Genomic DNA, 12,125 nt, shown 5'->3' on the forward strand with positions numbered 1-12,125 from the left:
ATCGAAGATGCCGCTTGGAGAAGATGTTTGCCGGTCCGGATGTCCTCTTCTTGCCGGATAGGAGGAAGACTTTGGAGCCTCTTCTGGACCTCTTCAGCACCGGATTATGGATCGCCAACCCCCCCTTGGGTTGGATGAAGATCTTGGAGCCAGGACGGATCGGTGATACCTGGATGGTGAAGACAAGGTAGGAAGATCTTCAGGGGCTTAGTGTTAGGTTTATTTAAGGGGGGTTTGGGTTAGATTAGGGGTATGTGGGTGGTGGGTTGTAATGTTGGGGGGGGGGGTATTGTATGTTTTTTTTTACAGGCAAAAGAGCTGAAATTCTTGGGGCATGCCCCGCAAAGGGTAAGGTAAAAGAGCTTGTAACTTTTTTAATTTAGAATAGGGTAGGGAATTTTTTATTTTGGGGGGCTTTGTTATTTTATTAGGGGGCTTAGAGTAGGTGTAATTAGTTTAAAATTGTTGTAATATTTTTCTTATGTTTGTAAATATTTTTTTATTTTCTGTAACTTAGTTCTTTTTTATTTTTTGTACTTTAGATAGTTTATTTAATTGTATTTATTTGTAGCAATTGTGTTTAATTAATTTATTGATAGTGTAGTGTTAGGTTAATTGTAGGTAATTGTAGGTAGTTTATTTAATTATTTTATTGATAGGGTAGTGTTAGGTTTAATTATAACTTAGGTTAGGATTTATTTTACAGGTAATTTTGTAATTATTTTAACTAGGTAACTATTAAATAGTTCTTAACTATTTAATAGCTATTGTACCTGGTTAAAATAAATACAAAGTTGCCTGTAAAATAAATATTAATCCTAAAATAGCTATAATATAATTATAATTTATATTGTAGCTATATTAGGATTTATTTTACAGGTAAGTATTTAGCTTTAAATAGGAATAAGTTATTTAATAAGAGTTAATTTATTTCGTTAGATAAAAATTATATTTAACTTAGGGGGGTGTTAGTGTTAGGGTTAGACTTAGCTTTAGGGGTTAATACATTTATTAGAATAGCTGTGAGCTCCGGTCGGCAGATTAGGGGTTAATAATTGAAGGTAGGTGTCGGCGATGTTAGGGAGGGCAGATTAGGGGTTAATACTATTTATGATAGGGTTAGTGAGGCGGATTAGGGGCTAATAACTTTATTATAGTAGCGCTCAGGTCCGCTCGGCAGATTAGGAGTTAATAAGTGTAGGCAGGTGTCGGCGACGTTGAGGGGGGCAGATTAGGGGTTAATAAATATAATATAGGGGTCGGCGGTGTTAGGGGTAGCAGATTAGGGGTACATAGGGATAACGTAGGTGGCGGCGATTTGCGGTCGGAAGATTAGGGGTTAATTATTTTAAGTAGCTTGCGGCGACGTTGTGGGGGGCAAGTTAGGGGTTAAGAAATATAATATAGGGGTCGGCGGGGTTAGGGGCAGCAGATTAGGGGTACATAAGTATAACGTAGGTGGCGGTCGGCAGATTAGGGGTTAAAAATTTTAATCGAGTGGCGGCGGTGTGGGGGGACCTCGGTTTAGGGGTACATAGGTAGTTTATGGGTGTTAGTGTACTTTAGGGTACAGTAGTTAAGAGCTTTATAAACCGGCGTTAGCCAGAAAGCTCTTAACTCCTGCTATTTTCAGGCAGCTGGAATCTTGTCGTTAGAGCTCTAACGCTCACTTCAGAAACGACTCTAAATACCGGCGTTAGAAAGATCCCATTGAAAAGATAGGCTACGCAAATGGCGTAGGGGGATCTGCGGTATGGAAAAGTCGCGGCTGAAAAGTGAGCGTTAGACCCTTTAATCACTGACTCCAAATACCAGCGGGCGGCCAAAACCAGCGTTAGGAGCCTCTAACGCTGGTTTTGACGGCTACCGCCGAACTCTAAATCTAGGCCTAAATGTATTAAATGGAATGGCTAATTATGTTACACATAGATCCAACATAGAGAAGGATATCGCTAAAGGCAGGAAACATGCCAAGATTTCAGAATTTCTGTTTTTTTGGTCTCAGGTGATTAAATCAGTGACCATTCAAGAAAAGACATTCTGCCATTAGTACTTAATTTAGACTCCCACACACTATATTACTGCAAAACAAATATTGACTCATCATTACAATCTAAAGCCACCAGGCAATGTGTGACATAATTACAATTGTGTAACCTGAAATAAATTAGTTTATGTTCTTGTATTACCTTGAAATATGATTCTTATGTTTATGATATGTTTAAAATTCCAGAGTGTTTCCAATTACACTTTTATTACAAAGAACCCAATTTAAAGGGATAGCAAACCCCAACATTTTCTTTTATGATTCAGATAGATCATACTATTTTAAACAACTTTCTAATTTAATTCTATTATCAAATTTGTTTCATTCTCTTGTTATCCTTTGCTGAAGAAACAGCATTGCACAACTGGCAGCTAGCTGAACACATCTAGTTAGCCAATCACAAGAGACAAATGTATGCCAGCACCAATTAGCAGCAGCTCCCACTGGTTTAAGATATGTGCATATTCATTTTTAACAAGGAATACCTAGAGAACGAAGCACATTTGAAAATAGAAGTGAATTTAAAAGTGTCTTAAAATAACATGCTCTATCTGAATCATGCAAGTTTAATTTTGACTTTCCTATCCCTTTAAGAAGTTTAAAAATCTGTGAGTGGCAAGCACAGGGAGAAAGCGTGCATGTCTACCTGAGCTTGCTGTAAAGGTTACTCAAGAAGGTGCACTGGTTTTCAGCCAACCCAGTTGCATGCTTCATAAATTAGTGAATTAGTGTTGAAACAAAATCACTCAGAGTATCAAATATGTTAACATAGTAACCCTTCTACCAATACTGCATGCTGCAGCGGGCTTTTTGAGCTGAACTAATTACATTCATTTGCTGGCTTTGCACCTAATTAACCATTATAAATATTTCATCAAAATACATTGTGTCACTGAGCTTCTTCATCAAATCCTCCTTAGTGACATAACTTTTTTTCGAATGGGTTACTATTTTTACCATTCATCTGTGATTCCCCAATGTCTATGGGCAAGATTACAAGTGGAGCAGTAAATATCACTTGCATACAATAAAATGTGTGCTGGTATTACAAGTTAATCGCAAGGCAAACGTGAGCTCACATTTGCATTGCGAGGAAGAATTGCGCTCGCTTCCATAGGCTCCTATGGGAGCCACATTCTGATGCCATCACTGACGGCATCAGAACCTCGCGCAGGGAGGAAGGTATGTTGCACAGCAATTGGCTACATTTTTAATAAATATGTATATGAATATATACATATATATTTATGTGATAATATGTGTATATACACATATTAACACATAAATATATATATTTATATAAGCATATACATACATATATATATATATATATATATATATATATATATATATTTACATTGCAGTCTATGGGAACACCCCACTCCCACCAACTTTAAAGCCCCAAAACTACCTAAGGCAATTTTTTTTTAGAAAATTAACAAAAGATCTAATCTCTGGTTAATTTTCGGATTGCTGTTTAATTATCACGCTCCCGCAAACGGGCAAATGTGCGCGATAATTTAGTACTCCACTTGTAATCTAGCCCTTTGTTATTAACACAATAACAATTATTAACACTCCTTGCCTAAGGAGGCAGTAAATGCCAATTCAATAAATTTAAAAATGGTTTAGATACATTTTGGCTAATACATAATTCAGAGATAAGATTGCCAGTGTGCTAAATGAGTCAGATTTTCAATTGTATTAATGTAAATTAATTAGAAGCTTCTTTATTGTAAATCCTGTAGGATGTGTTTAGGTTGAACTTGATGGACATTTGTCTTTCAACCTCATCTACTTTGTTACCTACTATCATTCTATTGCTACTTACTTTAATTTAAAGGGACAGTTAACTTCAACATTTATATTGTTGTGTATATAGTAAATCATTGTAATGTACTGAACAAACTACATCTCATATTGTGATGTGAAATGTCCTACTAAACACTAAAATATCAAAAATGTCTATTCAACATACAAGTAGCAAACTTTTACGTTAAACATTTTTTAATCCTCTTTTGAATCACAGTATAAAATTTACAAATTAAATAATATATAAAAATGCGCAACTAAATTTAAAACTTCTCTATTCTAATTTATTTTGAAATATTTTTTATTGAAGGTGTCCACAATGGTACAGATAATGCATTAATAATAACAACAAAAGGACCTTGACTTGATATAGAAAACGAAAAAATGTGGTCCAATAACCTAAGGCAGTGGCTACCTCCTGGATTTTTCAAGTTAACAATGATATAAATAATAGTAGAGAGATAGATGAAACAAGGGAGTCCAGAAGTAGAGAGAGAAGAAAAGGAAAGAGAAAGGGGAAAGAGGAAAGAGTTTTGGTGAACACTCGTAAGCCCTGTTTATTATTTTAACCATATCCTAACTATCCTGATTTCTAATACCTCGTCTTGATTGCATTCTAACTGTATCCTCCCACACTAGACCAGTCCTCCCAGATTTTTAGAAACTTATTTCTGTTGTCTAATAGGGAGGATGCAATGCTTGAAATTTGAAGGTAGAATTTAAATTTATTAAGTATAACATCATAATGGGGTATCAAAGTCTTCCAATATTTTGCTATAGTTGTTCTTACTGCCGTGCATATGATACCTATTAGTTTTGAGGAATGTCTTGATAAACCTATAACAGGAATGTGTAAGAGGGCTTGCTCCATAGTTAGTACAATCTGTTTGTTAAATATTTCGCTTAGTAACTTAGAAGTGGGTGCCCATACTATCGCACTTTTTGGGCACTCCCACCACATGTGGGTGTAGGTGCCTTCAACCTGACAGCCTCGGTAGCACTGAGTTGGACTGTTGGTGTTTGTGTTTGCATTAGGATGTTTAATTCTACTCGGGTGTATATACCATCTATATAGCACCTTTATATAGTTTTCTTTCAAGTTTGCACTAATGGAGCAAGCCAAACTTTTTTGAATTATGTTAGACCACTCCTTGATATCTATAGAGAGGTTGGTTTCCTCCTCCCACTTTTTAATGAAGTTTAACTTAACTGGTGAGCACTTTGAGCCCAAGGATCTATATAGGCTAGAAATTGCTCCTTTAACTCTAGTGTCATGACTACATAATTTTTCAAATAATGTGAGAATGTGTAGCTTTCCAGGTCTATATACATCTTCTATTCTGGACTTTAGCTGGAAATAGTGAAACCAGGATTGTGGTGCAGAGGTCATTATACTGTGTAAATGAGAGGACGTCTGTGCCTCGCAGTGTATTGGCTATCCTGTACAGGCCCATATTAGCCCATATTTCGCTAGTTTGGTTTCTATAGTTATTTGAGAATACTACCAGGGGTGTCAGAGGCGAACCCTTAGGGATCAGGTCATGTGTTTTTTGGAAGTTATCCCATAAACCCAAGGTATGTGACAGTGATACATATTTCATCCAAGAGCTTGGTCTGTCTTTTTTATGTGTCCAGAATATTTGACAGATTGGGTTGACGTTTAACATTTCACTTTCTAAGTGGACCCATGCTAAATTGGTTTTAGGATTAAATAGTTGTGTTGTTTGTGCTAGTTTGGCTGAATTGAAATAAGCCTGTAAATCAGGTATTCCCAAGCCTCCTTGCTCTTTATGTGTTAAAAGGGTATGTTTATTGATACGAGCCTTTTTATAAGACCATATAAATTCCAGAACATGTTTCTGAAATTCTTTTATGTCTTTTAAGTGAACCTTAATGGGAAGCGATCTGAACAAATATAAAAGTTTTGGGAGAATTACCATTTTACTGACCACCATTTTTCCATAGAATGATATCTTATATGTGCTCCAAGTTTTCATTTCTTTAAGAAGAAATTTATAAAGGGGAGAGTAGTTAAGCTTGTACAAGTCTCTTAAATTATATGGGATTAAGACTCCAAGATATTTGATGGCTTGGGTGGCCCACTTGAAGTTAAAATTTAGTTCTAATAACTTTTTCTTATGGTTAGGGAGATGTACCTCAATCGCCTCACATTTGTCATTATTTATCATATAGCCAGATAATGCTCCAAAATGTGTTAGGAGATTGTATAAAATTGGTAGCGACAAAAGGGGTTTGCTAATTGCTAATATAATATCGTCTGCGAATAAAGACAATTTGTGAACAGATTTATCTACCCGTATGCCAGCGATATCTTTGTTATTTCTAATACTAGCGGCTAGGGGCTCTATGCATATTGCAAATAATAAGGGCGATAATGGGCACCCTTGTCTTGTACCGTTGTGGAGGGTTTATTCTCCTGGATTGATAACCAGCAATTCTAAGGAATGCATACTGGCCAGTATAGATGGCCCGTATAGCTTTTGCAAATGATCCTGAGATTCCGAATTGTGATAGGGTTTCGTACATGTAGTCCCAGTGAATTCTGTCAAATGCCTTCTCTGCATCCAAAGACAGGAACAGAGAAGGCATTCCCTCACCTTTGGCAAAGTCGATCAAATCAATTACCCTCCAAACATTATCAGGTGCTTCCCTTCCCAGTACAAATCCCACTTGATCATTTGAGATTAATTTAGTTATATGGGGATTTAACCTATTGGCTAATATTTTAGTTAGGAGTTTTAGATCTGTATTAATAAGCGATATTGGCCTGTAATTTTTACAATTAAACTTATCCTTGCCTGGTTTGGGTAATACGCATATCTGAGCTGCTAATAATTCAGGGGGGATAACCCCCCCTCCCATTATGTAATTAAATGATTCAACCAAATGAGGGACAAGATCAATTGAAATTTTTTTATAAAAACTTCCCGAATAACCATTGGGACCCGGGGCCTTATTACTCTTGAGTTGCTTTATAGCTGTGGCTACTTCCTGTACTGTAATTGGGGAGTTTAGGATTAAACAACTAAAAATCTATGCGCTGGTGGTAGATAATACTTCACATAAAAATCAGATACCCCAAGTCATCTGAATAAATAGTTTTAGTAGCAGTTATGATTGTCTTATATGTGTGCGCCTGTGTGCAAACACTGGCTTAATATCTACCAAATGACAATGGTCTTAGTAGTATTTGTATTTCTATGTCTATGTTTATATAAATAAATGTATAGAAAAAAAGTTTTTTAGTTTTTAAAGAATTTTCATAGAATAATATCTTAAAATTATTAAGTTCTAATTCAAAAATAAAAATAAAAAATAATAATAAAAAAAATGTACAAAGATTATTGGTTAAAAATAATATTCTTTTATTAGAATCAATATAAAACAGTCAGTCGAAATTGCTTAATCTTAAAGTGGTTATGTGAGAAAGTTGGTACCAACCAATTGTATTGAGGTGTAGCTACAATTAGTATATGATATATGTGTGTAAAATTAGCAAGTCCAGTTTATACCTTGGTAGGTATTAAAAAAATACTTTTTGTAAAAGATTTGGCTTTTCGCTCATAAAATGCACCAAAGGTAGAAAATAAGGTATAATTGGTAGAAATACAGTTGTTTAGAGATCGTTGTTGAAGACAACTATTGACACCTGGTTCAACAATAGGTGTTTATTTTCAGCCTTTTTGAAATAAGCCTTTTTGTGATATGACCAAAAGATTTAGGCTAGGTGTTTGAGCCGTTTTCTGTATGTCACAGTAATTATATCACAATAGTTATTGAACACTTAGTTTGTCTTTTGCGATATTATTAATCAACAGACTTTGAATAAGGTACCTTATTTGCAGTTCCAAGTCATATAAGAAGGTTCTTGCGTGTCCAAATGAGGTATAGATGAGAAACTTTCTTTGTCCTTTCAAAGTTTCTAGGAGCGCTTGTTGCAGCGTGTATGTCTCCTGTGAAAGTTGCCTCTGTCACTTCCGTGTCCGGTCGAGAAGCTTGGGAAAGCCTCTTTGGAGCTGAAACGCGTTGCTTTGGATACAGACTGCTTACTGATCACCTTGGATACAGCCTGCTTACACTGCACTGGAGAAACCTTGCTCTTTACCTATCTGTCAATCTCGCATTTGGTGGGCGTGTCAAGACCGGACATGGAAGTGACAGAGGCAACTTTCACAGGAGACATACACGCTGCAACAAGCGCTCCTAGAAACTTTGAAAGGACAAAGAAAGTTTCTCATCTATACCTCATTTGGACACGCAAGAACCTTCTTATATGACTTGGAACTGCAAATAAGGTACCTTATTCAAAGTCTGTTGATTAATAATATCGCAAAAGACAAACTAAGTGTTCAATAACTATTGTGATATAATTACTGTGACATACAGATAACGGCTCAAACACCTAGCCTAAATCTTTTGGTCATATCACAAAAAGGCTTATTTCAAAAAGGCTGAAAATAAACACCTATTGTTGAACCAGGTGTCAATAGTTGTCTTCAACAACGATCTCTAAACAACTGTATTTCTACCAATTATACCTTATTTTCTACCTTTGGTGCATTTTATGAGCGAAAAGCCAAATCTTTTACAAAAAGTATTTTTTTAATACCTACCAAGGTATAAACTGGACTTGCTAATTTTACACACATATATCATATACTAATTGTAGCTACACCTCAATACAATTGGTTGGTACCAACTTTCTCACATAACCACTTTAAGATTAAGCAATTTCGACTGACTGTTTTATATTGATTCTAATAAAAGAATATTATTTTTAACCAATAATCTTTGTACATTTTTTTTATTATTATTTTTTACTTTTATTTTTGAATTAGAACTTAATAATTTTAAGATATTATTCTATGAAAATTCTTTAAAAACTAAAAAACGTTTTTTTCTATACATTTATTTATATAAACATAGACATAGAAATACAAATACTACTAAGACCATTGTCATTTGGTAGATATTAAGCCAGTGTTTGCACACAGGCGCACACATATAAGACAATCATAACTGCTACTAATTGGGGAGTTTAGACCATCTAAAGTAGTTTTATCAAGTTTGGGTAAATGACAATTGTCTAGAAACGATTTTATTTTATGTATTCTGGAGGAAGTTAGAGGTTTTGGCAAGTTGTATAGGGATTGATAGAAGTCAGCGAATGAGTTCGCAATATCGGAAGGGTTATTGGTTACTGAGCCCGAGAGTAACTGGAGCTGGGGGATAGAGATAGTTCTCGTCATGTTTCTTATTTTCCTGGATAACATACGGTCAGGCTTGTTAGCATACACAAAATATTGTGCGTCGATAATTTTTAAGGAAGCTAAAGACCCTTCATTAAGCATTTTATCTAATTCGGCTTTCTTAGTTTTGATTACTTTAGCTAAATTAGAGCTTCTAGTTATTCTATTGAGATCTTCAATGTCCTGCTTTTTTCCCTCTATTAGCTTTTTTTTAATTTTATTTATGTTTGCCTTTTCCTTAATTAGAATTCCTCTAAGGAAAGCCTTGAACGCTCCCCATACGTTCAATGGATTTGGCGTTGATGTCTTGTTATTGGACCAGAACTGTTTAATTTGAAGAATAAGTTTTTGACATAATATTTCATTTCTTACTAAGGATGGATCTAAAGTCCAAGATCTGTCTCTGGAGGGGTCAAATAAGCCACTTAGCAAGACTTCTACTATGGAATGGTCAGACCAGCTAGTTTGTGCTATATTGGCGCTTGTTGGTAGGGGACATAAGATTTGACTTGCAAAGATATAATCGATCCTAGAAAAGGAATTGTGGGCCGATGAGTAAAATGTATAATTTCGAACACCCAGATTGTGAATTCTCCATACATCTAACAAATTATGGTCCAATATGAAGTCACCTAGAATTTTTTGGGGGCATGCACCTGTTGAGGGGGATCTATCTAGTTTATTATTAAGTGTTAGATTAAAGTCCCCACCCAGAATAATTTTGTATTTTTTCCATGAGGTCAGTAGTTTACTAATTTTAGCCAAAAAATTACCCTGATTCTCGTTTGGGGCATATATATTTCCCAATACTACCGTATTTCCGTGTATTTTCCCTTTTAAAATTATACATCTCCCCTCTGGGTCTCTAACAACCTCCTCTTTCTGGAAGTTGAGGGAAGCATGTAGAATAATGGAAACTCCTTTCTTTTTCTTTTGGCCAAATGAATGGTATTGGATTGGGAAAGCTGAATCCCAGTATTTCGGGTTCTGCGTGGATGTGAAGTGAGTCTCTTGTAACATAATGATATGTGCCTGTCTGTTTTTATATTCTGTGATTGCTTTTTTCCGTTTAACGTGGGAATGTAATCCCCTCACGTTATGCAAAATAATTTTAACTGACATCTCTAGGTAGTATTGTCAAGCATATTGGTGCTCTTGTCACATAACCTCTATGAAATAATACCTGGGAAGACTGACGTTGTAAACTGAATAACCTATTTCCTCCACATTTCTCCATCATATCTTTTACTTTTATGACCTCACGAGTGTTCCAAGATAAAGAAAGAAAAGCTAGAAAAGGAAGAAGAATAACGTTAATAAACATACAAACAAATAACATTAGTATCAGTGTGAGATACTCCATTGTTCAATGAACAATACTTTAGTAGTTACATGGTATATAAATGGTTCGATAAGCACAAGGAACTATGATTTTTCTAGACAGGTGCACATTAACAGACTTAATCCTATAAGTTTGAGGTTTACTTCAGAGGAGGATGTTGCTGCATGGGACTATATTATTAAGGGGTATCATTAGAGCAACAATATGAATCAGGAGACAGGGGATTGGGGGACACTGGGTTGTGGCTATTATATAATATAACTCTACTACAGTCAGGAAAAGGGGGGGTCACATTAATATAAGTCTAGAGTTGTTGAGTATTCCCTACCAATCCCTCTGGATCAAAATGATCCAGAAGAATAGCAATGTGCTCTATTATCCACCAAGGGATAGCATGTTATAACCTTATATAGGCCATGGGAAGTAGCTTTGTAGTTTAAATTCTCTATCCTCCCCTATTTCTAACAAGAATAACTTACAAACCAATAGCAACAATAACAGATTTTAAATAACTTTCTGCTTCTAACATGTACAGTTTCCAAACCAACAATAACAACAAAATATTAAAAATAACTGGTTTATGGAGCTTGGACTCTCATTCGTATACTAGGCATCTGATCAATGTCCAAAGAGTCCCAAAAAATAAACAATTCAGCTCTGCTTGGTGTCCTCCTCTAGCTGAAACATTGAAAGGATAACATGCTTCAATTCTTGAGAGAGTTAATGGTTAAACCCTATGGGTCCTAAGCAATTAAGTTAGAGTCCCAGCTCTCATCTTCCATCGATTGCAGCTTGACTCTGTGAATCTGACTCCTCTCCTATCTGATCCCCATCGTTTCTGGAGGGTGTTGTATCTTTAGGAACTTTATTCCACTTTTGTTGATTTTGTTTTCTAGGAGGTCTAGGTGGCAAGGGTAGGGATGTGTCCTCCCTCAATAGCCATAGATGACCAATTAGAGCCATACCTTCTTCCAAAGATGTGCAGGAATATGTGGTTTTGTTATAAAGGAAAACAAGTCGAAATGGAAATGTCCATCGGTATTTGATCTGAGCTTTCATTAGAGCCATAGTAACTGGTTTGAGTTCCCTCCTCTTAGGCAGAGTAATAGGAGAGAGGTCAGCAAAAAAATTGTGATGACCTTCAAAGTCAATATTCTGTTGCATTCTGGTAGTTTGTAGGAGCCACTCCTTGATAGAATAATAGTGACATTTGAGAATGACATCTCTAGGAATATTTGGGGCTCTTGGTTTATTTAGTGCTCTGTGAATTCTATCAATAAAAAAAAAGCTCTCCTCTATTTCTGGTAGCAGATGCCGAAAGATCCGAAGAAGGACATCTTGAAGCTTGTCGTATGTTTCTGGGAGATTTCTGAGTCTTACATTAGATCTCTGAGATCTATTCTCCAAATCTTCAAGCTGTGACTCTAGCTGTTCAATCTTATCGTGTTGAGCCTGTACAGAATTTTGGATGCGTGGAATTTTCTCAACAATCTCTCCAACTTTATCTTCCAGGTCAGAGGTTCTCTGACTAACCTCTTTAATATTGCTTCTTATATCTTTAATTGCAGCTTTTAATTCAATTTGGAATACCTCCTTGATCTGCTGGACAAGGGAGTTGGTGGAGGGCTGTGTCTGATCTTCTGTACTAGAATCT

The sequence above is a fragment of the Bombina bombina genome, chromosome 1 (assembly GCF_027579735.1).
Source record: "Bombina bombina isolate aBomBom1 chromosome 1, aBomBom1.pri, whole genome shotgun sequence".
Taxonomy (NCBI): Eukaryota; Metazoa; Chordata; class Amphibia; order Anura; family Bombinatoridae; genus Bombina; species Bombina bombina.